Source organism: Eulemur rufifrons, chromosome 7, assembly GCF_041146395.1.
Source record: "Eulemur rufifrons isolate Redbay chromosome 7, OSU_ERuf_1, whole genome shotgun sequence".
Taxonomy (NCBI): Eukaryota; Metazoa; Chordata; class Mammalia; order Primates; family Lemuridae; genus Eulemur; species Eulemur rufifrons.
The window spans coordinates 221,114,915-221,140,435 of record NC_090989.1 but is presented as its reverse complement, the minus strand read 5'-3'; the positions used below and the strand labels follow the sequence as shown (position 1 = coordinate 221,140,435).

The 25,521-nt window shown below is 35.3% G+C and overlaps 1 protein-coding gene across 1 annotated transcript in view; it reads left to right on the top strand.

Annotated features, from left to right (window-relative positions):
• Window positions 1-25,521, top strand: part of C7H9orf85 (chromosome 7 C9orf85 homolog) — a 49,498-nt gene that overhangs the window by 5,354 nt on the left and 18,623 nt on the right. The window lies entirely within an intron of this gene.

Below are 25,521 nucleotides of genomic sequence, written 5' to 3'. Positions count from 1 at the left end.
AATAATTGTCTTTTAATCTTTTCCCTTTTTTTTTTTTTTTGAGACGCTTTGTTGCCCTGGGTAGAGTGCAGTGGCGTCAGCCTAGTTCACAGCAACCTCAAACTCTTGGGCTTATGGGATCCTCCTGCCTCGGCCTCCAGAGTAGCTGGAGCTACAGGCGTGCACCACCATGCTGGGCTAATTTTTTCCATTTTTAATGGAGACGGCGTCTCATTCTTGCTCAGGGTGGTCTTGAACTCCTGAGCTCAAGAGATTCTCCCGCCTTGACCTCTCAAGGTGCTAGGATTACAGACATTAGTCACTGGCCTCTTTTCCCTTTTGGCAAGCCTTTATTTACAAACTCTAGTCCTGATACTTGAGCATATTTCTCTCTGTAAGAGGAATAGAGATGATCATTATAAAGTGTATTTTATGTGTAAGTTACACAGCGCGGATACTGATTTTTTTCACAGTTCCACTCCAGGATAGAGTCATAATCCTAATTTAGTTGGACATTGCAAAATGAATGAATAAACTTTGCTGTGGCAAAACCTCACTGTACTTTTTGTGAGACTCATTTCATCCAGGTAACTTGGAATCAGATGTTATAGGATCGGTACCCTATCTCTCCAGCCCAGAGATGCTGAGCTTTAGGGAATAGTCCCAGATTGGTTTATGTAATCCGTACTGTGAGTAAGTTCAGTGTGAATGATGAAGTCTCAGTCATGGGAATAAATATCATTTCTCAATCAATGGATGTCAGTAAATAAGGGATTGCCATTAAGCGGGTAGCCACTGAGCAAAGCAGTTAGCCAGATACAGAATCCACTAAAGTTTCGATATGACCATTTCTGGCATTCTAGATAGAAATCCTTCTAGTGTTATAGAGGTGACTCCCTTTGATATTTTTCCAAATTGGGAAATGTTCTTTGATATGTTTCTTGGTGCTGTCTATTAAATGTCTTTATGTTAAATGTATCCCTCACCTCCTGCCATTGATTTGTTTTAAATTCAACATATTGTTTTAAAAGACAAGGTGACTTAATTTATGGTGTGCTAGGCATTATGATATACATAAGAATATTATATCTAAGAAAAGTCATAGTGCTAGTGAAGCTCTTTACTTTTACCTTGCGCTCTTTTCAGTGTTTTGAAGTATTATATTCTATCCTATTACTTACCTTTTGTTTTCTCTCCTTCCTTTCACACAAAATAATTTCATCCATGCTTGGGGATATTCCATATACTTAGATTCCCAAGTTGCTTCTACTTGGAGCCAATAAAGCAATTCTGCATATTTCTTAATATTGAGGTCTGATATAATTGTTTTTCTGCATTCATCATACATTTTAGACATTTTCTTTTATGTATAATGAATGACAACTGAAATTAATTAATTTGGCTTGATTTAACCTATTGTGTTAGGGAATAGTACTATATTGTTGGATTAATTATGAAATTTTATAATCATATTGTCAACATTTGTTTCTACATAAAGTTAAATACTGCACTTTTAGAAACAAAATATTCTCAGAAATCTTCATCCAGGTAAATCCGTTCACCTGAGAGAAAGTCATAATTTATATGAATTCTCCCCCAAATGTGCCTTTTTCCTTTTAGAGAAACACAGTAGTAGGGAGTGACAGTTGGACAGAGAACTCAGGGCTGAGAGTTACAGGCAGTGGCATTTGCTATTTTAAGCCTCAGGACTCTCCACACCTGCAGAAGTGTTATTGTGAGGTCACAGGCAGGTGTACAGTGAATCCGCCTTGTCCTCAAAACACCCCTGCTGCCAGCTCACTTCATCCTCAATTGTTGTTGCCCTTTTTCTCACCATTGACTTTTGTGAAAGGAAGAAATGAAATCAGAAGGAAATAGAGGAATAGCTAAAGTGCCTAAGATTCCTTTCTTAGATTTTCTTTATCACTCCAGGCCAAGTAGCACTTAAATGTATTGAATGAATTAAATAAACATTCCTTTTCTGAACTTGTCTGATGTGTGGAACTCACTGTCCATGAAGGTAATTACCATTAGGATTCTTTAGTTGCTAACTTAAGCAGAAAGGGAATTTATTGGAAAGATACTGAGCTACTCTCATGAAGCTTGTAAAGGGCGTTTGTTTACTTGTTTTGGTTGATTATTTTAGTGTCCAAGATTCCCAGGTCAGCCATCATTAGTGTGAAATCTTATCCAGGTTCCATTTGCTTTGTTTAAGTATCCTCGTCTGATGCAATCTTCTAACCTTTCAAAGCCCCCTCCCTTAACACTTCCACTTTACCTTCTGAAATTTATAGTCTCTTGTCATTAGAGACATAGTGTTGAAATTTTTTTTTCTTTCACTTTCTTACCCTACCTGACTATTCCTGGAAATATTGCTTTCCTGTAGTCCTCTTAAGTGATGATGTATTTTTACCCCACATCTTCACCCCTCTCCCCTATGTAGAACTCTTTCTTCCATTGCTCCATTAGTCCATTTCTCCTCACTCAGAAACTCTTATTATGCTGTCAGACTATAATACTCTCTAGATCTGTACTAACCTCCTCATTATTAGCACCTGGCTCATTGCCTTTCCACAGTTCCTGTCATAAACTTAGTAATTGCTGGGTACACATGGATAATCCATCCAACATCTAACCTCTCCGTTTTTAGGCCTCCCACCCCTGCAGTCTACTCTGTGGTCAAACCCTAAACTTTCTCATTGCTAGTAACTTATCCTACTTATAAACTTAAAAAAGCAAAACAAAACAAAAAAAACTGAACACCATCTATTTATCTAGTTTCCTTATCCCTCAAGTAATTATTTCTTTTTAACTCTGTTGGGTGCTCCTGTCCACTAACCTTTCTAGTTTTCACTATACCTCATTCATGTCCTTGTTTCCCTCCCTGTCTAGCGTGGAGTCCAGGTTCTATGAATATAACTGCTCTTTTGTGTATACCTCAGCTACCTTGTCCTTCTTTCCCTCTGTGGTGCTCACCTGACAGAATCCTAATCTTCCTTAGACATCCAGCTTTCTATTATTCCACCACCACATCTACCAGACTACCTCATCTGTACCCATATATTCTACCTTAAAATTACAATAGATGAAATGCTTGTCCCTCCCTAAAGCTAGCCCCTCCTCTTGCACCCCAGAGCTCATCCTCTCTGTCTACCTAAGGACTTGAAGGCATAAGGCTCCTTAGCTGTCCATGTTCTCTTGCATCATCAATCTTTCCTTCTCTAATGGGTTATTACAATTTTTTAACCACCCCGCCATAGAACCTATGTTCTTTTCTAGCTACCATCCTATTTCTTTCTTCCTCTTTGTAGACTAAAAGCCTCTCGTTCTCCACTTCTTTACCTCTCATTTCCATTCCTATCCAGATAATTTTTGTACCCACCATTCTGCTAAAACTACTCTAGTCAAGGTCATTGATCTCTGTGCTGTGAATTCCTTGGTTAATAATGCTCAGTGGTTTTACATGATAATGATGTGTCGATATAGGCTCATCAGTAGTAACAAATGTAGCACTGGTGGAGGATGTTGATAATGGGGGGAGATCTGCATGTGTTGGGGCTGGGGGTACTTTCCTCACAATTTTGCTGTGAACCTAAAACTTCTCTAAAAAATAAAGTCCATTAGAAAAAGAATGCTCAGTCCTTATCTTACTCAATTTACTCAGCAGCATTTGCCTCTTAAACACTGTCTTGAAATAATTTCTTCATTCAGCTGAGTCCATGGCTTTAAATACCATCTTTATGCTTATGACTTCCAGATCTCAAGCCCCAGCTGAAACTCTCCTGAACCGCAGTGGTATATTTAACTACCCACTTGACCTTTTTCTTGGATTTCTAAAGGGCATCTCAACCATAACATGGCAAAGAAAGAATTCTTACTTTTTCCCTCTGAACCCTTTTCCTCCTGCAGTGTCCTCTAACTTCATAAATGACTCCACCACCTCAGTTCCTCAAGCCAAAAATATAAGAATCATCCTTGACTCTTGGCTTTTACTCACATTTCATGTTTCAGTTCATCAGCAAAAGTGAACTGTTACATTATTTTAATTTTCATAGCCTTCTCATTACTTTCTGACATATTGTTTATTTATTTTATTTAGAGCTCACCTTAGAATATAATATCCCTAAAGGCAAGAATTTGTTTTGTATCCTCAATACCCAGACTAGGGGTTGGTACATAGGAAGTATTCAGTAAGTAGTTGGTGACTGAATAAACCAAATATTTATAACAGTGTACTAAATGATGTAACAAGAGTAGTACCATAATAATTCAGAAATAAAGGGAGAGAAAAAGAATAATTGCTAAAGTGTTATCCCCAAAGAGATAATAGACCTTGGGGATGAGGAGTCAAGGAGAAGTAGAAGTTGAATGAAATCAGATAGAGAATGAGTGCGTGAGTTTGTAGGTTGTGGGTCAGGAAGTTGAATGAGTTTAATGTGAAAACAAAACAAACCGAAAATGATCAGGTAAAATTGTTATGCTGGGACTTCTTTCTAATTCACCTTTGAGAGAAAAATTTCTGACACATTGACGTTTCCTCAATAAAGTTTGAGTGCATGAATAAAAATACTTAAAGGGCAAGAATGGATTAAGAGTCTGTGAAGTTTTTTTTTTCAGTGATTATTCCAAAACAAGATTATAGACAGGTGTTTATGCTTATTGCCACAATGAATTTATTACACTAAGTGGTGGCAAAAGCATAAGAACGAAAGCCTCTCTTATGTAATAGGCTCTCTAGGTAGAAGACTGTAATTGACTAAGACCTTCTTACCAAAAAGGATGGCTGAATGGATTGATCTTAAACTGTGAGTTAAAAATTCCAATACCATCAATTTAGGCCATCATTCTTGTAAGTAGACATGTATTATAGTTGGTTTATCTGTTTTTATTTGAAGAATGAAAACATTTTGAAGTGTATGCATTGGGTAGAAAAAAATTCCTGTTTTTGTCAGATTTCACTTGGGAATTTTTGGGTTTTTTTGTCCAAAAGAATCAAGCTCATGTTCAAGACCATGTCTATCATGGCAACATAGTGTGGTAAAAAGATCTTGATTTTGTAGTAAAAAAATTTAGGTCAAATTCTCTGCTATTTACTGGGTGTGTGATCTTGGCCAAATTATTAATAATTAATCTCTCAGAGTCTAGGTGGCTTTAGCTGTATTGTCAGGGTTCAGTAAGGTTTATGAAAATGCTCACATGGTACCTGACATGTAGTGTTCACCATTTTATAAATGTTAGTCCATTCCTTCATCTTCTTAGATGTTTGTCATGCTCACATGCTATTGCCTCAGCTATGCCTTTCCTGGTGAATCCTGTCTGGAATGTCTCTCTCCTTCCCTATGGTATTTATTGCCCTCACCATACATGTGGTATATGTCATATTAGTGATTACAGTTGATGTCTGACCTCTTTCTGTTTCTCACACACATACACAAATACTATTCATATCTCAGAGACAAGGACTCAAGCATTTTTAAACTTCTCATGGTATATAATATGTACCCAGCAGCAGCAATTCTGTGAGATGGCATGAAAGAATGGAAATCAAGGAGTTCTTATTGACATTGTACATTAGATTATTGATCTTTGTTAATTCACCTGGCTATATTGAGCATCTAGCCCCTGTTATGTACCAAGCACTGACAAAACATAAGTATGATATGAAGTCTTCATTCAGGAATCTCAGTCTAATAACTAATTTTAAAAGTGGAAAAAAGGTAAACATGGAGCATTTTCATTTAATAAACTTGTTAACGTATAACAGACATAAAGAAATGTGTTGTTGTTGTTTGTTGTTTGTTTGGTTTTTTTTTTGAGACAGAGTCTCATTCTGTTGCCCAGGCTAGAGTGCCGTGGCATCAGCCTAGCTCACAGCAACCTCAAACTCCTTGGCTCAAACAATCCTCCTGCCTCAGCCTCCGAGTAGCTGGTACTATAGGCACGTGCCACCATGCTCGGCTAATTTTTTTCTATATATATTTTTAGTTGGCCAGATAATTTCTTTCTATTTTTAGTAGAGATGAGGTCTGGCTCTTGCTCAGGCTGGTCTCGAACTCCTGAGCTCAAATGATCCTCCCGCATCAGCCTCCCAGATTGCTAGGATTACAGGCGTGAGCCACCGTGCCCAGCCGAAATGTGTATTGATCATAACACAGTTCAGTGAATTTTCACACAGTGAACACAGTTGTATAACCATCACCCAGATCAAGAGAATGTCACCAACTTCTCTTAGTCAATACTGTTTCTTTTTGTCAAGTGTAACATTTTCCTGAGAAATGTGAAATTTTTTAAAATAACCTTTAAGTCACAGCTTTTGGGGGACAGATAAAGGTACCCAGATGACCAGCCTCTCTTTTCAGAAATGGTATAAGTGGATGTAAGAAAGTACCCTGACATATCATCTTAACTATTTGAATATACAATACAATTTCAGATACTCCGTCTTTGGGCCAAAAGAAATCAGTGTGATTTGATTTTTCTGACAGTGATTAATTTGGTCCCTGTAGGATTTTGGGCTTCTAAAAATATCAGGAGTGAACTTGGACTTTCCCATAGCTTTGGAGCTGATTATCTCAACCTCAATCCTAATTCTTTTCTCATTTATCTGCTTATTCATGAGGCTAAATGACATTTTTAGAACTTTATGGTAAATATTGCCTTTGATATTTCACCAGGTTTATTTCTAGTTGGAATAGTTGGGATTACATTCTAAAGTAAGTATAATTATTCAAATTGTCCTTTTGGAACTAAGTTGTATGACAGGTTTTTTGTTCTTGTTATTTTTATTTTTTCAGAGTGATATGTCAAAAAGGAGGTATTTCTTGTAGGTGATGGAGCTATGTATGTATAATAATTTCCAAGTGGTGGCCCATCAGCAGTATGATTCTATTATAACTTGATATTAATCAAATGGTTTCGAAGGTCATTTGATATTATAGGCCTTTCACAACAACATGGATATGAAATACCAAACTAAGCTAGGGATTATTTAAAATACTTTATTGTTCTGTGAAGATTTATATATTATAAAATGCTCAGCCCTCTCCTACCAGGTGGCTGACCTGTTTGTTTTAAAATTACTCATGTTCCTGAAGTCATCAATTTGAGTAATATATTTGACATAATGGTATATACTTGTACATGTGAATGTTCAGTATACCATCATTAACCTTTATCACAAGACACTATAGTAATATGATGTCATGTTTCCTGTAAACTTGAGTGACATGATAATGCTGGATGTAGTTTTTAATGAAGTTAGAATAGTCATAGGGGATAAGTTGTCATTTATAATCTATATAAAAGAATATTATGGTTACTTTTACATTTGCAATGCGGTTGCTTGAATTCAAACTCATTATTGTTGAAACATTGGCAGTTCTTTGACCCTTGTATAATGATTTCAAGGTCAGCTGTTTCTTAGTATGTTTAAACAAAAATTACTGGCTTCATGTGGTAGTTAATTCTAATTTTAAGGGTTCTCTGAGAACACATTTATAAAGGCCTTCTTTTTGCTGCCCAGTAAGAAAAATCAGTCAAATTTTACTAAGTTTTCTAATTCAAAATAGCTTACTGAAAACATGCACTTATCTTACTTTTCCCCCAAAATGTCAATGAAAAGATAAAAGAAAAAAATACCCAAAAAAACACCATGATATTAAAAAGCTGAAAAAGGTGCTGTTAGCAGAAAAAAGCATTAAGGAGAGCAGCACAAAGACAGGCCCCTTCTCTGAAGGGAGATAGTGAACTCCCTTGTCTACTCAGACTCTTATCTTGGGAGAAATAGAAGGGGTAGAATTCTGAAAAACCGAACATATACCTGAAGGGGACTGTTTTAACCCTGCCAGTGGCTTCTGACAAAGGCCAGATCATTTATAAGAAATGAGCAAGCTGTTTCCTTATATATCTGAATGTGGAGACCCTTGTAACACATACATCGAGTGGTTAAACAAAAATAAAAGTAATATAAGTCCTATCTTTATAGGAAAAGGAAATTTAAGTTATAAAGTAGCTAGGATTAAACTGATGCAACTAAACAATATATGAATCTCCGATACAGTGTGGGTGGAAGTCAAGATTTCTTCAGCACAACTCTAGAATAATGTCAAGATAAAGTCAGAACAACTGTCTAAAAGTGGGGAAATGCTAAGAGAGAATGAGCAGTATACCTGATCACTTTTGGTCTTGGAGCTTAACAAAGGAACTGTACTTCGAAACAACATGCTTTCTGTATATACTGAAACAAAAGCTATTAATTTTTATTCTATCAACCAGAGCCAGGGATTATATAATTAATATCTGAATTCACTTCCAGGGCAATAGTGATTCCCAGTTCTGTTTTAGTGACCCATTCTGTATCTAATGCTGATTAATCTCTGCCAGTATTGTCCAATAGGCATTTGTGTGATGATGTAAATATTCCATATCAGTGTTATCCAGTATAGTAACCAATAATAGCCACATGTATCTATTGAGCACTAGAAATGTGACCAATGCAACCGAGGAATTTAATTTTAATTTTATTGAATTTTTATTCCATTTAAATAGCCACATGTGGATAGTGGCTACCATACTGGAGAGTGCAGATCTAAGCCCTTGTTTATAAAATACAAGCAGACTACTAAGCAGCACTAAACTTTTTAAGAAAACCAAAACCATGAATTGCGACTGGAAACTTTTCCTCTCACGTCAAGAGAGGTAATATAAGATATAGAAGAAAACTTTTAAAAAGTGTAATTAAATCCTTAACAAATCCTAAATTGTATCCTTAATGATTCAAAAAGCTTTGAAAATCCATAAAACAAGCATAGACTGCTGTTAAAAAAAAAAAAAAAAAGAGTCCTGTGACCTTTTTAAAAACTGCCACTGTAGCTGCAGAAATGTAAAGTAAACATCTTAATAGGATGACTACATGGGACAAAGCTAAAGACTAAATTAGTGATTTGGGAGATCAAGCCAATGGATTTGTCTAAAACCTAGTCTAAAAGGCCAAAGTGAAAAAATTATGAAATGAAATTTGGGATATGGAGGATCAACCTAAGAAAACCAGTCTGTGTCTAAAGGAAATTCAGAAGGCGAGGAAGAAATGATAAAAAGTAAAGAAAAAAACCAGAATTTCCCTCGAAGTTTAAGGAAATCTTAGGCCTTTAGGTGGAAGGGTTCTGACGAGTGCTTTGCAGGAATATTGTAGAAAAAAAGATGTTACCTAGACATATCATGGTGATAGTGTTGAACTCCAATGATAGAAATTCCTACCAGTTTTCACAGAGAAAAAGTTTACCCATAAAGCAATCATAATCTTGTAGGCATCATATATCTCATCTGTCACTTATAAAAAGTAGGGCAAAATGTACAAAGTACTGTACAGGAATATTTTGAATTTAGAGTTCTTTATAGAGCTATGGTATGGCTTGGATATCAGGGCAAAAAGAATCCTCCAGAATAAAAGTTTGTTTAAAAAAAAAATGTATATACTTAGGGAAATACTCCAGAATATAAGAAGACATGTGCTAAAAGAAACATTAAGGAACCAAGAATCTAGTAAAACTGAGTTAACTTAAATAATGATTTATTTAAATGATTTAATGATTAAATATGACTGTGAATTTAATGTTGTTATATAGAATTATAAAATAGAAGAGGTAGATCTTTTGAAAGAGAAAAAAAATCTAGATCCATAGTTCTAGATTTCAACTAAATCTGGAACTTAAAAATAAATGGAAGCTAAAGATAATAGTTTTCTTTGGGGAGTGGTGCAGAAGCCATAGAGAAGAAAAATCAGTATTGCCATCAAAATTTTAAAGTTTGGGTGCCTATACTGTGCTTGGTATTGTTTGCATTGCTGCTAGGCAATGTAAAGATGAAAATAAGACCTCGTTCTAGCCTTCATGGTGTCGATACTAGCTGGGGAGATAAGACCAGTGTACAAGAAACAGTAGTGAGCAAACTAGTGATTTTACTAAGCCATTCTCATAGTAAAAAGCTTATGATTAAAAATAACTGAATTAAAGTCTTGAAATGAATTTCTATTTCAATTAGTAAAAAGTTGACCTGCACTATTATTCATATAACCTAGCATTAAAACATAGAATTTCTCCTGTCTGTAAAAGCAGTTATCTGAATCACCTTATTCTCTATCCCTTATCATGTCACTTGTATTTCAGGAAAGGCTGAAACACAGTGGCCTGTGGGAATATCTGCACAGGCTGTCAATTAGCCTTGGATCTATGGCGACTCCCCTTCAATTCAAATCCTTCTGAAGGCTCAGTTTGAAGAAACCAGCAAGTTAATTTTTTATTTTTAAACAACATTTTAACTCTAAAAATATATCAAATATATCACTTGCTCTTCAGATTTACTTCATGCCCATTACTTTTGTCTCTGCAACTAGACTTTAAGCACCATGAAGAAGGGACTGTAAATCAAAAATCTTCTGAATCTTTGAGTTGCCTAGCATAGTGCTAAGTGCATATTAGCTCATACTTTTTTTAATTGTTCCTGTATACAACAAAGAGATGGTCATAATACATGCTGTGCTTAATGCAAACCTGTGACACATTTTATAGTTTGATATGTTGGAAGGAGTCCTAAACTTGGAGTTAGGGCAACACCAGGAGCATAGACTCCTTTGACTCCTCGTGTGGCTACTGAGTCACTCTTTATATAACTTTGGGAGAGTTGTTTTAACTCTCTGTAAGTTAGAATAACAATAACAATGCAACTTTCTTCCTTCCAGACAGGGATGATTTGAGAATAAAGTGAAAAAAAAGGATAGGACAAATTCAAATTTTAGAAAAACTATAGAAGTAAAATGTAAGTAGTGTTCTGTTATAGGTGATTTGCATTCTTTGCTGAGAATATGTCTGAATTTTATCTCTTAGCTTTTTATATTCTTGTTATCAAAAACATCTTTGTGCTCTTTCTCTTTTGTAAGAATGAGAAAATGCTCTCAACTGAAGTTAGGTAAGTCACATGTAAATACTGAACTTTAAGCTAAACAAATCGTGGTACAAACTTAATTTTTTCCTACAGTGACTTGACTCCTGATAATGTAAATAGGTTATTCTTATGACATATTAATAAGACCAGAGCAAAGCAACAATCTTTGAAGAGGTTAACTAGCATTAAGGTGGTAATTGTCCTCTTATATCTGCCCCCAAGTAATTGACTTACAATGTAGATTTATTTTAAAAGGCAAAGTCATTTGATTTGTAGACATTACCTATTACTATGTTTGAAAGACTTAAATACATAAATCAGTAAAACACGTTATTAGGAGGAAATATCATTCTTCTTTTTTGTTTAATACATGCTAAACAATAGTCGATCAGTAGTTTGTCTCTTTTAAGATCACTAACTTGGGGCATACCTTACCGGTTGGACAAGATCTCCAGTTGTGACTAACTTTTAATGAGTGCTTATAAAAACATGTGTGTTGCCTCATGACACTGCACAATTGTGCTTGAGTGGAGCCTTTTGCATTCCAGTTGAATTGTACATAGGTTGGCCCATATTGCTCACCATGTAGTTACCCTTCGTTGTTTAGATCTCAGAGTATTGAAAATCTGTGAACAATGTGACAGAAAAGTAAATCCTCCTCTCTTGGAAAATTCTTTAGCAAAGATACTGTTTTCTTCTCTAAATGAATTATTCCACCTTTGGAATTTTGTTTTGTGACTATACAAATAATGTATAATACCATAAGGTTACCTTAAGAACAAGCCAGCAGGTTTGGCCCTTTGCAAAGCAGTTAATATACCCATGTTAAAATAAGTCAAAACACTACATCAATTGAATGTATGCTCTGCAAAATTGTGTGTGTGTTTTCTTTTAATACTTAGAAGATCTGGAAAGCTATAGGAGAACACTTTGCACTTGCAACTTAATAGCGTGCCCTAAACTTGAAGGCATCTTTTTATGGGTTCTGTTTCTGCTGTTCCTGATTAATTTTGTGACCTCAAGCAAATCTCTTAATTCTCTGAGCCTTGGGTTTCTCATCTGCAAAATGAGGATAATTATGCTTACTCCTAGCCACAGGAATGTAGTAAAAATAGCAGGGAGCATTTTTATAAAGGATTAGACATGTGGTTTATAGATTTATGGTAGCAGTCTTTTATATAAAAATTATATAGTTTCCTATTATTTTTATAATGAAAACCAAAAAGAACTATTTTATAATAAACTGTAAATAAATAATTCTTCCCTAAGAATGCTTTTGTCTAGACACCAGACCAAAGTACAGCCATGTCCAATGCACATCACTTGAAGTCTTCAATCACTTGAAGACTTGAGTAAGCAAAAGAACATTGACCACAAACGTGAACAACAAAGCAGGGAGCTAAAAGGTAAAGATAGTAGAATATCTCTTGAGAAAATAGAAGCACATGAATATAGCTGTATTTCCTTTCATTTTGGTATAGATATCCCTTTTGGAAGATAATATATCGAGATCTCTCTTCCCTGTCCTTTTCCAAAATACTCATTACTCTGGTATTAATTAAGATATACCATTTTCTGTATATGATCATGAGGGTATGGATATGTGAACAGTAGAGATAGAAACAAAGATTAAGAATCACTGATCTAGAAATTACCCACACTTCCTAGCATGTTCCTAATTTTAGTATCCCTAACTAATTGAGATTTGGTCTGACATTTGAACTTAAACTAAGGCAGGGTTAGGACAAAAAGAAGAGTAAAGAAGAAGGAATAGTTTTCCAGCCTTTGGCATGTTTAGATTTGGCTTAAATTTCAGGGATAGAAATACAGGGTCAGAAACTACTGATATACATTCTACTTTTTTCTGACCATGAGAAACTCAGTCCAGAAAACAGTTTCTGTACATACAGTACAGTACTAGTGTCAAACTATGTCTGAATTAAGGGACTTTAGGCATACAGAGTGGGAATCTGGGAAGAATTACATTTGGGGGTGATACCTTCTGATATACCATTTTGGAAATGCTTCTTATGTTATAGCTCTTCTGGATTCCTGATTTATGCCTCTAACACATCTTTTCTTGTCAGTTCAGAGATTATTCTGGAGACTTTCAGATATTTCTTGTTACTCTAGCATGCAAACAATCTAGTCTGTAAACATTGTATGTTTCAAAGATTTCTTTAAGTCACTTGTTTGGAGATCAAAATTCATCTTCCCAAAGAATTGATGCTCTCAATGGTGAAACTAAAAGTCAGTCTGAGATTTAGTTTTTAAAAGAGGTAGTGTGGAATAGTGGGGCAGAATGTAAAATTTGAAGTCAGAGGCCATGATCTTGAGCTCTGGTTGTAGTACTTGATAGGTGTATAATCTTAGGCAGATTTTTAAACCTGTCTGGATTTGTTTCTTTGTGTATAAAATGGAAATAGTACACTAACCAGTGTTATTTCAACTATAATAATCATAATTTTCTTCCTAAAGAAAAGCAGTATTTTATTTAATAGTAGTATTCCCAGTAACAGAGGTGAGGTAGGGAATGTGTTCTTCTAGAAATGTCACCTTGCTTTAGCTGTCTAAAACTTCGGTGTGCTTAAGAATCATCTGGAAAGCTTGTTTAAAATGCAGAATCCCAGGTGCCAGACATTCTCAATCAGTATATCTTGGGGTTGGGTCCAGGAATCAGCATTCTTAACAAGCCTCACAGGTGATTCCGATGTGCATAGTCCTCAAATCACACATGAAACTACTCTGGTAATTTCCTTCTCCTGTATTTGATACTCAGATCTAATGCTCTAGTCTCTATAAGTAGATTTCCAAGGCTCACACTTTCTCAGTTTGTGCGTTTGGGTCTACCTTGGGAAGGGGAGAAGGGAAGGCAGGGATTGTTATCATAGAAGCTCACCCTGTCTGAGCTCTTTCTTGGCATTAATCATACGGTGCTCTAGAGTAGTCCCCATCCATTACCCACAGGTAGTCTACATGTGATCTGTGCAACAGAAATTCCTGAGTTACAAAATCACAATCTCAGGGAGTGGGGCCTGGAAATCTGATTTTTAGTTTTCTCTTCTGTTGGGTCTGATGTACAGTGGAGTTTGAGAAGTGGCTTAAAAGTTGCTCTTCCATGACTTTTGCCCCAACTCTATACTAGTCTTTTTTTCCCTCTAACCATTTACTGAATCTAGATCATTTCTTCATCTTTACGATGTCCCACGTATGTGCCCATCTTTCTAACTTTACTGCCACAACCAAATTTACTGTTTTAGTATATCATTTCTTGATTACTACAGCAACCTCCTGATTGGTCTCCATACTTCCCTCTAGTCTTGTCTTGTCTTGAATTACTGCTTAAGACTATATCCAGTGAGATCCCTTCCCTGCTTAAGGGTCTAAATTCTTTAGCTTGGACACAAGTTCTCTTATAATTTAGCTCATCTAACTATTGTCTTCACACCCTGTTTTTCAGCCCTTCCTAATGGCTTCACTTTTCCAAAAGGGTCATATACTTTCTCATGCTTCCATGAGGCCTTCCTTGTGTACTGGCACTTGGACTTTGTCAGGTAGAGGATGGTCCCAAAGCATCCATTGTTTATCTCTGTTATAGCATTAGTAGTTTCCACACTGCTATACTTGTCTCTTTATTTGCCTTCTTACTAGCTCAAGGGCAAGGACTTTACCTCTTTTTTTATTAAGACTTGTATCCGTACGTATCTGATATATGCCTAGCCAGCAGAAGATGTTCTATACATCTTCTATATTGATTGTAGAGTGGGATGAGAAGTATCACAAAGGGCTTGAAGGGTTGCTTGGAAAGCAAAGCTGGAATTTGAATGAAGAATTAAACTTCATGACACACATATGGGGTGGGAGGAAGGAGGTGCATTGTAGGCAGAACAAATGAATGGAGCAAAGACTTAGGAGGAGGCGGAGTCCAGTAACACCAGACTTGTTTATTTGGGAGCGCTTAGGTGCATAGGGAAGAAAAACAGATGATAGGACCAGAAAGCATTGTTTAGAGATCAAACTCCCCACCCTCACAAAAATAGCCATGTTGCAATAAAAATTGTGGCATATTAAAATATATATATTTTCTAATATTCATAGCACACTCTCTTGAATTGGAACAAAATGGAGAGAATTAAAAATCTTCATACTAAAGTTCTTTGTTCAAACTTTTAAAGTGGCAGTATGTTTATCAACGTTTAATTAGAATGTTTCAGAAATATTTGTTGAAATACAGGAACCAACTTATTTTAATTTCCTTAAAAGTAATTGAGTAAAATATATTTTGGAAAATAAAATAGCTTAAATAGGTTTTTTCTAGTGCTTGAAAAAGGTACTGTCACAGCATGTTTTTGCCTGTAGGCAGATACGGCTCCACTTAAGTGTCTGTATTAAGTTTGTCAGGGAAAATCTGGGTCGTTTGCTTGGCTGCTCAAATAAATCAGTAATTTATACATAAACTCTATCTGCATAATTGTGACTGACAATAGCTTTACTGGCTTTTGAGAGAATAGTTCTCTGTTTGGGATGATCAGAACTCATTTTATATTCAGTCTTTGGATAAAAATGCGATTGTTCAGTTTTGCAGATGTCGTTTGTTAAAGATTACAGCAGCAACAAGGAAAATAGGAGGAGAGAATCAAATATTATTTCTTGACAAGAAAAAGCTTATGTTGTAAGTATATTGAACAAGAGGAGCATTTTGAGTATTTCTAGTATATATTTTTACTTCTCTCAGTTTGTAATTAGTGTTTTAAGAACCTGTGATGAATATAGAGTGAATGAGAGGACGATGGATGAGACTTCAGGGAAGAATATTAACTATTTTAGCTCACAGTCCAGATATACCTCATTTTATCTTAGTAAAGGTATCTTTTAATTAAATTTTTATATGTTAAATCAAATATTGGTTACTGAAATATTAATGTATTTGATATATATGTCTATCAAGTATTTTAGGGTAATATTTTGCTTGAAGGAGACTTGGACTGAAATTTTTGTGAAGAATTCTTAAAAATGTTGATTCCTAATCTCTAATTAGCTATGTTAAACAACGTAGTTTCTCAAAAAGAGGTATACCTGTAGTAACTTTAATTTTATATTTTTCCTTAAATGACAGTAAAACCCATTTTACTACTAGAACTCATTTCAAAAGTATTTGAGCTTTGTATGATTAGCTCATTTTGTGAAATAATAAAGTACATAAAAATAGTAAGACTCACTAACTTGTCCAAATAAGGTTTCTGAGGGCAGTAGACATTCAAATCATTACTTCACATCACATTTAAAAAGGATTTGTAGGTTTGGAAGTTTTAAGTGAGTGGAAGTTAGTATTCCTATCCTGGATCATACAGTAGTAGTATTCTGTCTGTAGTAAATGTAATAATAAGTTGATTATACCAAGAATTTTTTTTAAATTCCTTTTTCAAAAGAGAAAATGACAATGTCATCTATTCTTTTAAAAATCTTAACTGCCAGGATAAAAATGCAAAGCAAGTTTTTTTAGATAATATTAGGAAACATTTCCTTCAGTATCCAAATAATTATGTACACTAATTCTATTATAAATTTAGCCTTTTTTTTTTTTTAATGTAAGTCAGTTGAGTTGAGGAATTTGCACAGATTTGGGACTTCTTGTCTACTTTATTGTAGATAATAGCAACAATAAATTCTTATAAAATAGAAGTACTATAGTCATTTTGTAATGATTTCTGTATTGGTAGATTGGCAGATAAAACAAGAACATGAACTGTGTTTTTTTCCTCTTATTCATAGATGTAAACTTATTCCAGAGAAGCTAAGTACAGTCGTATGTACTTATTTGATTCAAGAAAGGGACAGGCCGGGCGCGGTGGCTCACGCCTGTAATCCTAGCACTCTGGGAGGCCGGGGTGGGAGGATCGTTTGAGCTCAGGAGTTCGAAACCAGCCTGAGCAAGGGCAAGGCCCTGTCTCTACTAACAAATAGAAAGAAATTAGCTGGACAACTGAAAATATATAGAAAAAATTAGCCGGGCATGGTAACATATGCCCGTAGTCCCAGCTACTTGGGAGGCTGAGGCAAAAGGACTGCTTGAGCCCAGGAGTTTGAGGTTGTTGTGAGCTAGGCTGACGCCACGGCACTCTAGCCAGGGTGACAGAGCAGGACTCTGCCTCAAAAAAAAAAAAAAAAGAAAGGGACAAATATTCTATGCTATGTGATAAAATTCAACTGTCTAATAAGAAATAGGTTTAGTAAATGATATTATTGCACTGGAAGATTATAATGCAGCCAATAGAAACCTGCTTTAAATATGTAGATGTTAATGTGGAAAAATTAATGGTAAAAAGTTATAAAACAACATGTGTGGAAAAAAAGAAATTTATGTAAATAAGTATGATTGAAATGCTGGAAAATACAGAATCTTTGAGTGATAGGACTTGTCTTTTTTCTGTACTGCATTTTTATGAAATTTCTACAGTGTGAATATATGTTTATATATACACATGTATAATTAATATATAATCTATGCATATATTGTATAATATATAATATAATTTAGTAAATATGGAAATACTTATATTATTTTAAATTCATGAAATTAATCTGTAGAATTATTTTTCATCTATAAAAATAAATTCTTTTTCTTTTTTTTTTTTTTTTTTGAGACAGAGTCTCACTTTGTTGCCCAGGCTAGAGTGAGTGCCGTGGCGTCAGCCTAGCTCACAGCAACCTCAAACTCCTGGGCTCAAGCGATCCTCCTGCCTCAGCCTCCCGAGTAGCTGGGACTACAGGCATGCGCCACTATGCCCGGCTAATTTTTCTATATATATTTTTTTAGTTGTCCATATAATTTCTTTCTATTTTTAGTAGAGACGGGGTCTCGCTCTTGCTCAGGCTGGTCTCGAACTCCTGACCTTGAGCGATCCACCCGCCTCGGCCTCCCAGAGTGCTAGGATTACAGGCGTGAGCCACCGCGCCCGGCCTAAAAATAAATTCTTGTCATAAGAAAATCATACAATATAGTTAACATGCAGTAAAAAGAATATACATTAAAGGGAAAGAATAATTGCAAAACCAAGCAGCAGGGAGATAAACAATGTTGTACAAAAAAGATTTTCTGTGTGAAGTTTGAACATTGTACTTTCCATTGTCCCATTCATATTTATGTACATATAAAGTTGACTCTTAAGAGTCTTCTGTAAATATGATCACATCACAGGCTAGCTACAGCTGTAAGAAATTGAGAATTATAGTTAGCATAAATTATTTTCTGGATGTGTGAAGAGAAAAACAGTACTTTTAAACATTTAAAAATATAAATTTGACCTTACTCTACAAGATTTTTAAAAAGTACTCTAGTGTTCTTCTAAAATATGTGGGTTTTTGTTTTTGTTTTTTTTTTGAGACAGAGTCTCACTCTGTTGCCTGGGCTAGAGTGCCATGGCATCAGCCTAGCTCACAGCAACCTCAAACTCCTGGGCCCAAGTGATGCTTTTGCCTCAGCCTCCCGAGTAGCTGGAACTATAGATGCTCACCACCATGCCCAGCTAATATTTTTTTCTATTTTAGTAGAGATGGTGGTCTTGCTCTTGCTCTGGTTGGTGTAAACTCAGCAATCCTCCCACCTCGGCCTCCTAGAGTGCTAGGATTACAGGCGTGAGCCACTGAGCCCACCTGTAAAGTATATAAGATCTTTACCTATTTTAAGTCCTTTTAACCCTTGCATATCAATTCTCTAGTAACTGAGAACCAAAACAGACAAAACTAAAACCAGACGAAGACATTATCAGAAAAAACCCCAAAGTATTATGGACAAATATCACTCATGAACATATACATAAAAATCCTCAAGAAAATATTAGCATATGGAACTCATCAATAAATAAAAAGCATAATACATTACAAATAAGTGGGGTTTATCCAATGGAATGTTCATGGATTGAAAGATTCAATATTGTTAAGATGTCAGTTCTCCCCAAAACTGACTTATAGTTTCAGTGTAATCCTAATCAAAATCATAGCAAATTTTTTGTTGAAATCAACAGATTCTAAAATTTATATGGAAAAATAAAGAAATTAGAATAGTCAAACAATTTTGGTGGGAAAAAAAAAAGTTGGAGGACTCACAGTACTGATTTCAAGACTTTTTCACAAAGCTATAGAAATTAGGACAAGGCCAGGAACGGTGGCTCACGCCTGTAATCCTAGCACTCTGGGAGGCCGAGGCGGGTGGATCACTCGAGGTCAGGAGTTCGAGACCAGCCTGAGAAGAGCGAGACCCCCATCTCTACTAAAAATAGAAAGAAATTATCTGGCCAACTAAAATATATACAGAAAAAATTAGCCGGGCATGGTGGTACCTGCCTGTAGTCCCAGCTACTCAGGAGGCTGAGGCGGAAGGATTGTTTGAGCCCAGGAGTTTGAGGTTGCTGTGAGCTAAACTGACGCCACGGCACTCACTCTAGCCTGGGCAACAAAGCAAGACTCTGTCTCAAAAAAAAAAAAAAGAAAGAAAGAAATTAGGACAGAGTGGTACTGGTGAAAGAAAAGATGCAGATTAATGTGACAGAATATTGAATACAAAAATAGACCCACATATACTTAATTTTTGAGAAAGGTACAAAGGCATTTCAATGGTGCTAGAACAATGGTACATCCATATATAATTTAAAAGGAATTTCCACCCATATTCTGCACCATGTACAAAAGTTAACTCAAAATGGATTATGGACTAACCTAAAATTACTAAACTTCCAGAAGAAATCGTAGATGAAAGCCAGGCACAGTGGCTCACACCTATAATCCTAGCACTCTGGGAGGCCGAGGCGGGAGGATCACTTGAGCTCAGGAGTTCAAGACCAACCTGAGCAAGAGTGAGACTCTGTCTCTACTAAAAATTAAAAAAGTAGCCGGGTGTCGTGATCTGCACCTGTAATCCCAGCTACTCAGGAGGCTGAGGCAGGAAGAGCACTTGACCCCAGGAGTTTGAGGTTGCAGTGAGCTATGATGATGCCACTGCACTCTACCCAGGAGACAGAACGAGATTCTGTCTCAAAAAAAAAAAAAGAAAAGAAAAGAAAAGAAAACAGGTGAAGATCTTTGTGATTCTTCAAAGATTTGTTAGATTTGAGACAAAAACTATGGTTTGTAAAAGAAAAAAATTCACAAATTGTTCCCTCTTTGAAATTCAAAAGATCTGCTCTTACAAAAATACTGTTAAGATAATGGAAATAAAAGCACAGATTGGGAGAATATATTTGCAAAACACATATCTGATAAAGGGCTACTATCCATAACATATATAGAACTCTCACATCTCAATAGTAAAAAAATGAACCATCCAATTAAAAAATGGGCAAAAGACTTGAATAGACACTTCACCAAAGAAAATACACAATGGCAAGTAGGCACATTGAAAAGATGTTTAACATTATTAATTATTAGAGAAATGCAAATGAAAATCAATGAGATAACACTACATACGTACATGAATGGTGAAAACAAAAAATAAAACTTTAAGTGCTGGAAAGGATGTAGGAAAACTGGATCTTCATACATGGCTGATGGAATGCAAAATGATACAGCAACTTTGAAAAACTGTTGGTTTCTCGTAAAATTAAGCATTAAATTATGTAGGCCAACAATACCATTCCTAGGAATTAACCCAAGATAAATAAAAATATCTCCACACAAAAACTTATATGCAAATATTTATTAGCAGCCCCGAGCTAGAAACAACTCAAAATGTTCTTTAATTGGTGAATGAAGGAACATTATTCATTCATTTTGATCTAGGAACCGTTCTAGATCAAAAGAGAGAGAGAACAGCTAAACAATACTGATTTGATCCTGATTCATACAGTGGAATCCTATTCACCAGTAGAAAGGAATGAGCTACTTCAAATGGCCATATACTTTATCATTCCATTTATATGACATTCTGGAAAAGGCAAAACTACAGGAGCAGATTAAAAGTCAGTGTTACCTGGGGGTTAGTAGAGGGGATTGACAATGGAGGAGCATGAGGGAACTTTTTGGAGTGATGGAAATGTCCTGTAGTTTGATTGTCAGATTCCTAGAACAGATATACCTAAAATGAGCAAATTTTATTGTATATATAGTATACCTGAAAACTGACTTAAGCTGGCAATCTTTTTTTTTTTTTAATTAATGTAGAAAGAGTAGAATTAGAGTTAGCATTCTTCATCTCTTAGTAAAATGATTGATTCCGGCAAGGATCATGAATGGATGCTAAAACCATGAGGTGGTATGTTATTTTGGATATTGTGGAATAGTCTATTAACATAGCCTCCATAGATTATTGTAATCTTTATAATTTTAAGAGATCTGTATCACACCACCCTAATCAATCCCACCCTGATTAAGTTATCAAATTCAGTATTGCTGACTAGGTGAGAACTAGAACATTATGTTTCCTGACTTGGAAACAGCAGCAGCAGCATCACCTATAAACTATTCTGATCAAAAAAATATTTAACCTGGATATAATTAAGCCTGTAAACCTAACTTCCATTTTAAAGGACATATAGGAAATAAAGTAATGAGTTAAATCACAGCAAGAGAAAACAACCAGATAAATCCAGAATGTGAGATATTCTCTAAAATAACTTGCCTGGTATCTTCAAAAACATCCGTGTAATGGAGGATAAGAGAGGGGGAAGGGACCATTCTAGAGCAAAAGAGAGAACAGCTGAACAATATAGATTTGATCCTGACTTAGGGAGGGGGGAAGAAGAGCTCTGAAAAGCCATTTTGGGAGAAGTTGAGAAAATTTCAGTGTAGACTGAGTACATTGGGTGACATTAAGGAGATATTTTTCATTTTTCTTAGGTGTGATAACAGTATTGAGGTTAGAAAGTCTTTATTTCTTTTATTTAACAGTATTGTGGAGAAAGTCTTTATTTCTAGGATATGATGAGTATTAAGAGGTGAATGTCAGTAACTTATTTTAAGTGTACTCATACACATGAAAAGCAAAAAGGTAAAATGTTAACGATTGTCTCTTGGGAGTGTGTATATTGTTGTGTATTAATATTATTGTTTTAACTTTTTTCTGCAAGTTTGACATTTCTCATAATAGAAGGGCATGTTTTTAGAGCTTAGTTGAGAGAAATAGTATTTACTGAAGATGACCTTATGATGTGCAGTGCATTCCTGTAGATCCTATGACTATCAGGGGTAGTACTCCTAAGAATAACTTTTTTACTGCCCTCTGAGCATTTGAACAGTGGCCTACATTGAGAACCAGGGTAGAAGACAGTTCTGTGAAATGCTTTGCTATAGAAGGATGTTTTTGAGAACATTGCTTACTGTATCACGTGTGTGGGAAAGATGAAACTTTGGGTTTCTTTTTTTATTATGTTTTTTAATTTTGGGTTTCAGTAACAGAATAATTGTGCTGCTTCTGAGAAACTGGATTTTTAGTATATTACAGACATTGAGTTATGTTTTTTTGGCTGCTGGAAAGGTGAGATCTCGTTGTAGCCCCTGTCTAACCAGCACACTTCCCAGCTGCCCTCTGTCTGCTTTGTAATTTTCCCTGCCTGTCCTTATTTTTCTCTCATTCTGATTCCTTCATCTACTTTTTTGGTTATGTTTTGTGAGATACTTCATGTCCAACAATGTTCTAGCCATATTAAAAGGATTTAAAATAATGTAGTTTATATGAAAGTCACAGCCTAAAAGATTTTCACATCATTACTATTAGTCATAGAAGTTCTTGCCCCCAAATCCAGAGATTTTTTTATCCTCTACCTAAATTTAAAATCAGGGAATATTTGTAGAAAATTAGAAAGTATATACTTTTAAATATAATTAAATAAGGTATAAAATTTTCTATTTTTCTAGGTAACATTGTTATAGCTAGAGTAAAATACCTTGTTTTGGGGGAAGAAGTAATGCAGAGGAAAGAACAAGGCCGGTTTATGGAAATGGATTTTCAGTTTCCTTTTTTTGTTGTTGAGACAGAGCCTTGCTGTGTTGCCCTGGGTGGAGTGCAGCCGAGTCATGATAGCTCACTGCAGCCTCAAGCTCCTAGGCTCAAGCAATACTCCTGCCTGAGACTCCCAAGTGGCTGGGACTACAGACATACACCACCATACCTGGCAAATTTTTCTATTTTTAGTAGAGATGGGGTCTCACTCTTGCTCAGGCTGGTCTCAAACTCCTGAGCTCAAGCGATCCACCCAACTTCCTAGAGTGCTAGGATTAGAGGCATGAGCCACTGTACCCAGCAGTTGGAATTGACATTTTTCTATGAGAATTTCATTTTTTTAATTCTATTTTTTTTAATTAAGGGAAGTAAAATATGCCATTGTTTTGCTCTTGGAGTTTCTGAAAGAATTATTTTTCAGCATCAGCATGTTGATACAGATGTCATATTTACAATTTGCTCTTGCTACCTTCTTTGAAGTCCTTCCTCACCCAATTTCTGTCTGGGATTGCTGTATTACATTACCAAAGATGTATTATTTGACAACAAAATGCTTAAAGCAGGCCAACAACAATTACTCTCAAATATATGTTGTATGAATGAATGATGGCTACTACATTTTTAAGACATTATGTATATATTAGGTAGGAGTATATTTTGATGTATCTTAAGTGTATTTTAACTTGAAAAAGTATTCAAAGTTTTCTTTGTTAGGTGCTTCCTAAATTCAGTGAACTCTTCCATGGAAGATTTTTTTTTTCTTTAAAAATCTGGAAAGTAACTTACAGCACTAAATGATCTTTAAAGAGTTTTCTACTTATAAAACTAATTTTTGATTTTATATTTGGCCATACTTAAATCCTAACCTTAATAACCTATGATTTTCTACTATAAGGGATGTACTAAAATTAATTGCCAAAACGGAGTTAGTTGTAAACATAGGTGTGAGTAAGGTATGATTGTCATCTCCTTTGCCCCCGGCGGAAGGATTCCTAGAACTAGGATTTAGCTTTCTTTGCTCACATCTCAGGAATTCACTTCTATTTGCCAAAATATAGTAAAACAAGGTATACACTTTTCTTTCTGTACCGATTTTTATGTGAAAAGTACTATTCATTCTCATTCTTACCCTGATTCATTTCTTAACACATAAAAATCAAGTTTAATTTTACAGTAGTGCCTATTAGTCATGTGAACTCTGTACAGCATCTCCATTTATACCGCTTCACCCATCACTCACAGGACAAGTTCTCACAAAGACCTGTTTTGTTCTACTGTCGATCCACCCTAAAGAAACCAGTTTCCAAACTATGCACAGCTTTGTAAATCAAGATGAACTGGTCAGAAATTGGATACGGAAACAAACAAGGAACCAAAAAATGCTGCCTAGTTAACAAGCAGAATGTATTATATATAATAAAAATTGCCAGTAATGAAGTAAATGTTCAACTGTCTAAGAATTCTGATTAGAAAGTTTATATCACATTCATATTGTAATCATATAGTTCAAAGTCATTAGTTTTTTTTCTTATTATTGTTAGAGTTAAGAAAATATAAGTAATGCTTTTAGTAAGATATTCTGTGCAACAGAGAACAGTTAAAACAAATGATAAACTGGGAATTTTGGTGCTGTGTTTCTTAGCCAGGCCTGTGTGTGATGACCAGGCACCAAGGATGAGAGGAAGAGGAGTTTGGTGTGTAGGTACAGATTCCCTTCTTTCTGGAAACAGTTGGTGGACCAGAGTAAGGAAGAAATATAATGACATGCAGAACTTACTTTCCCAGAGACATTATTTCAGGAAGGAAGGAATACACCCAGACACAATTCATAAGTAACAGAATATATTTTCCACTACAGAGTTAAACTCAAGTATAATATATTTGCAGCTTAATTTATGGATTTTGAGACTACCCCTGAAATATTAATATTTTCTCTTTGAATAAATGTTTTGTCAAATATTTTATCTTGTTTAGAATTTTCATGAATATCAAGCACTGTTCAAAAATTTTCTTTTCTTTCAAGATGATTTTGTCTAAACATTGTGCTTTTAACTTACTATCAAATAGCCTTCCAAAGAGTCTGCATCTTTGTGACATTTCTTTCTCCCCTTGAGAAATTGTTAATTAAAAAAGGAAACAAAAGAAGCAAAAAAAATTTAAAATGTCCTCTACTCATTATTCCAACAATAGGTAAAGACCAAGCTTCCATAGCCTAATTAGAGAACTCTGAATACTCTGCGAAAATAAAATACTGAATCAAATGAGTATGTTACAAAATATAAAACTGTTGCATAGAATACAGGACACATTGAAATTTTTCCTATCCTCCTTTCCCAACACATTTTGTGAAGAAAATTGTAATAAAAACATTTTTCCCCTCATAAAGCCTTTTCCCACCCCTCATATTCACGTGCACATATATATTTTTTATTTTGAAGAAACCACATTAGTAAGGGGGAACTTTTCTAAAACACTGTCTTTATATGAGAGTACTAAAGGATTAAACTGAATAATGAAATGCCTTCTTGCTTCCAGCTTCTCCCTGGCACTCCTTCCTCAAATTTCAGTTTCTGCTCTCCCCTACAGAGTGACAATTCAGGACTATCTGATTTCCCAGTTTAATTTCAACTCACTGATAGGATTTGAATTGTTGAAATGATAGTCTTAACATA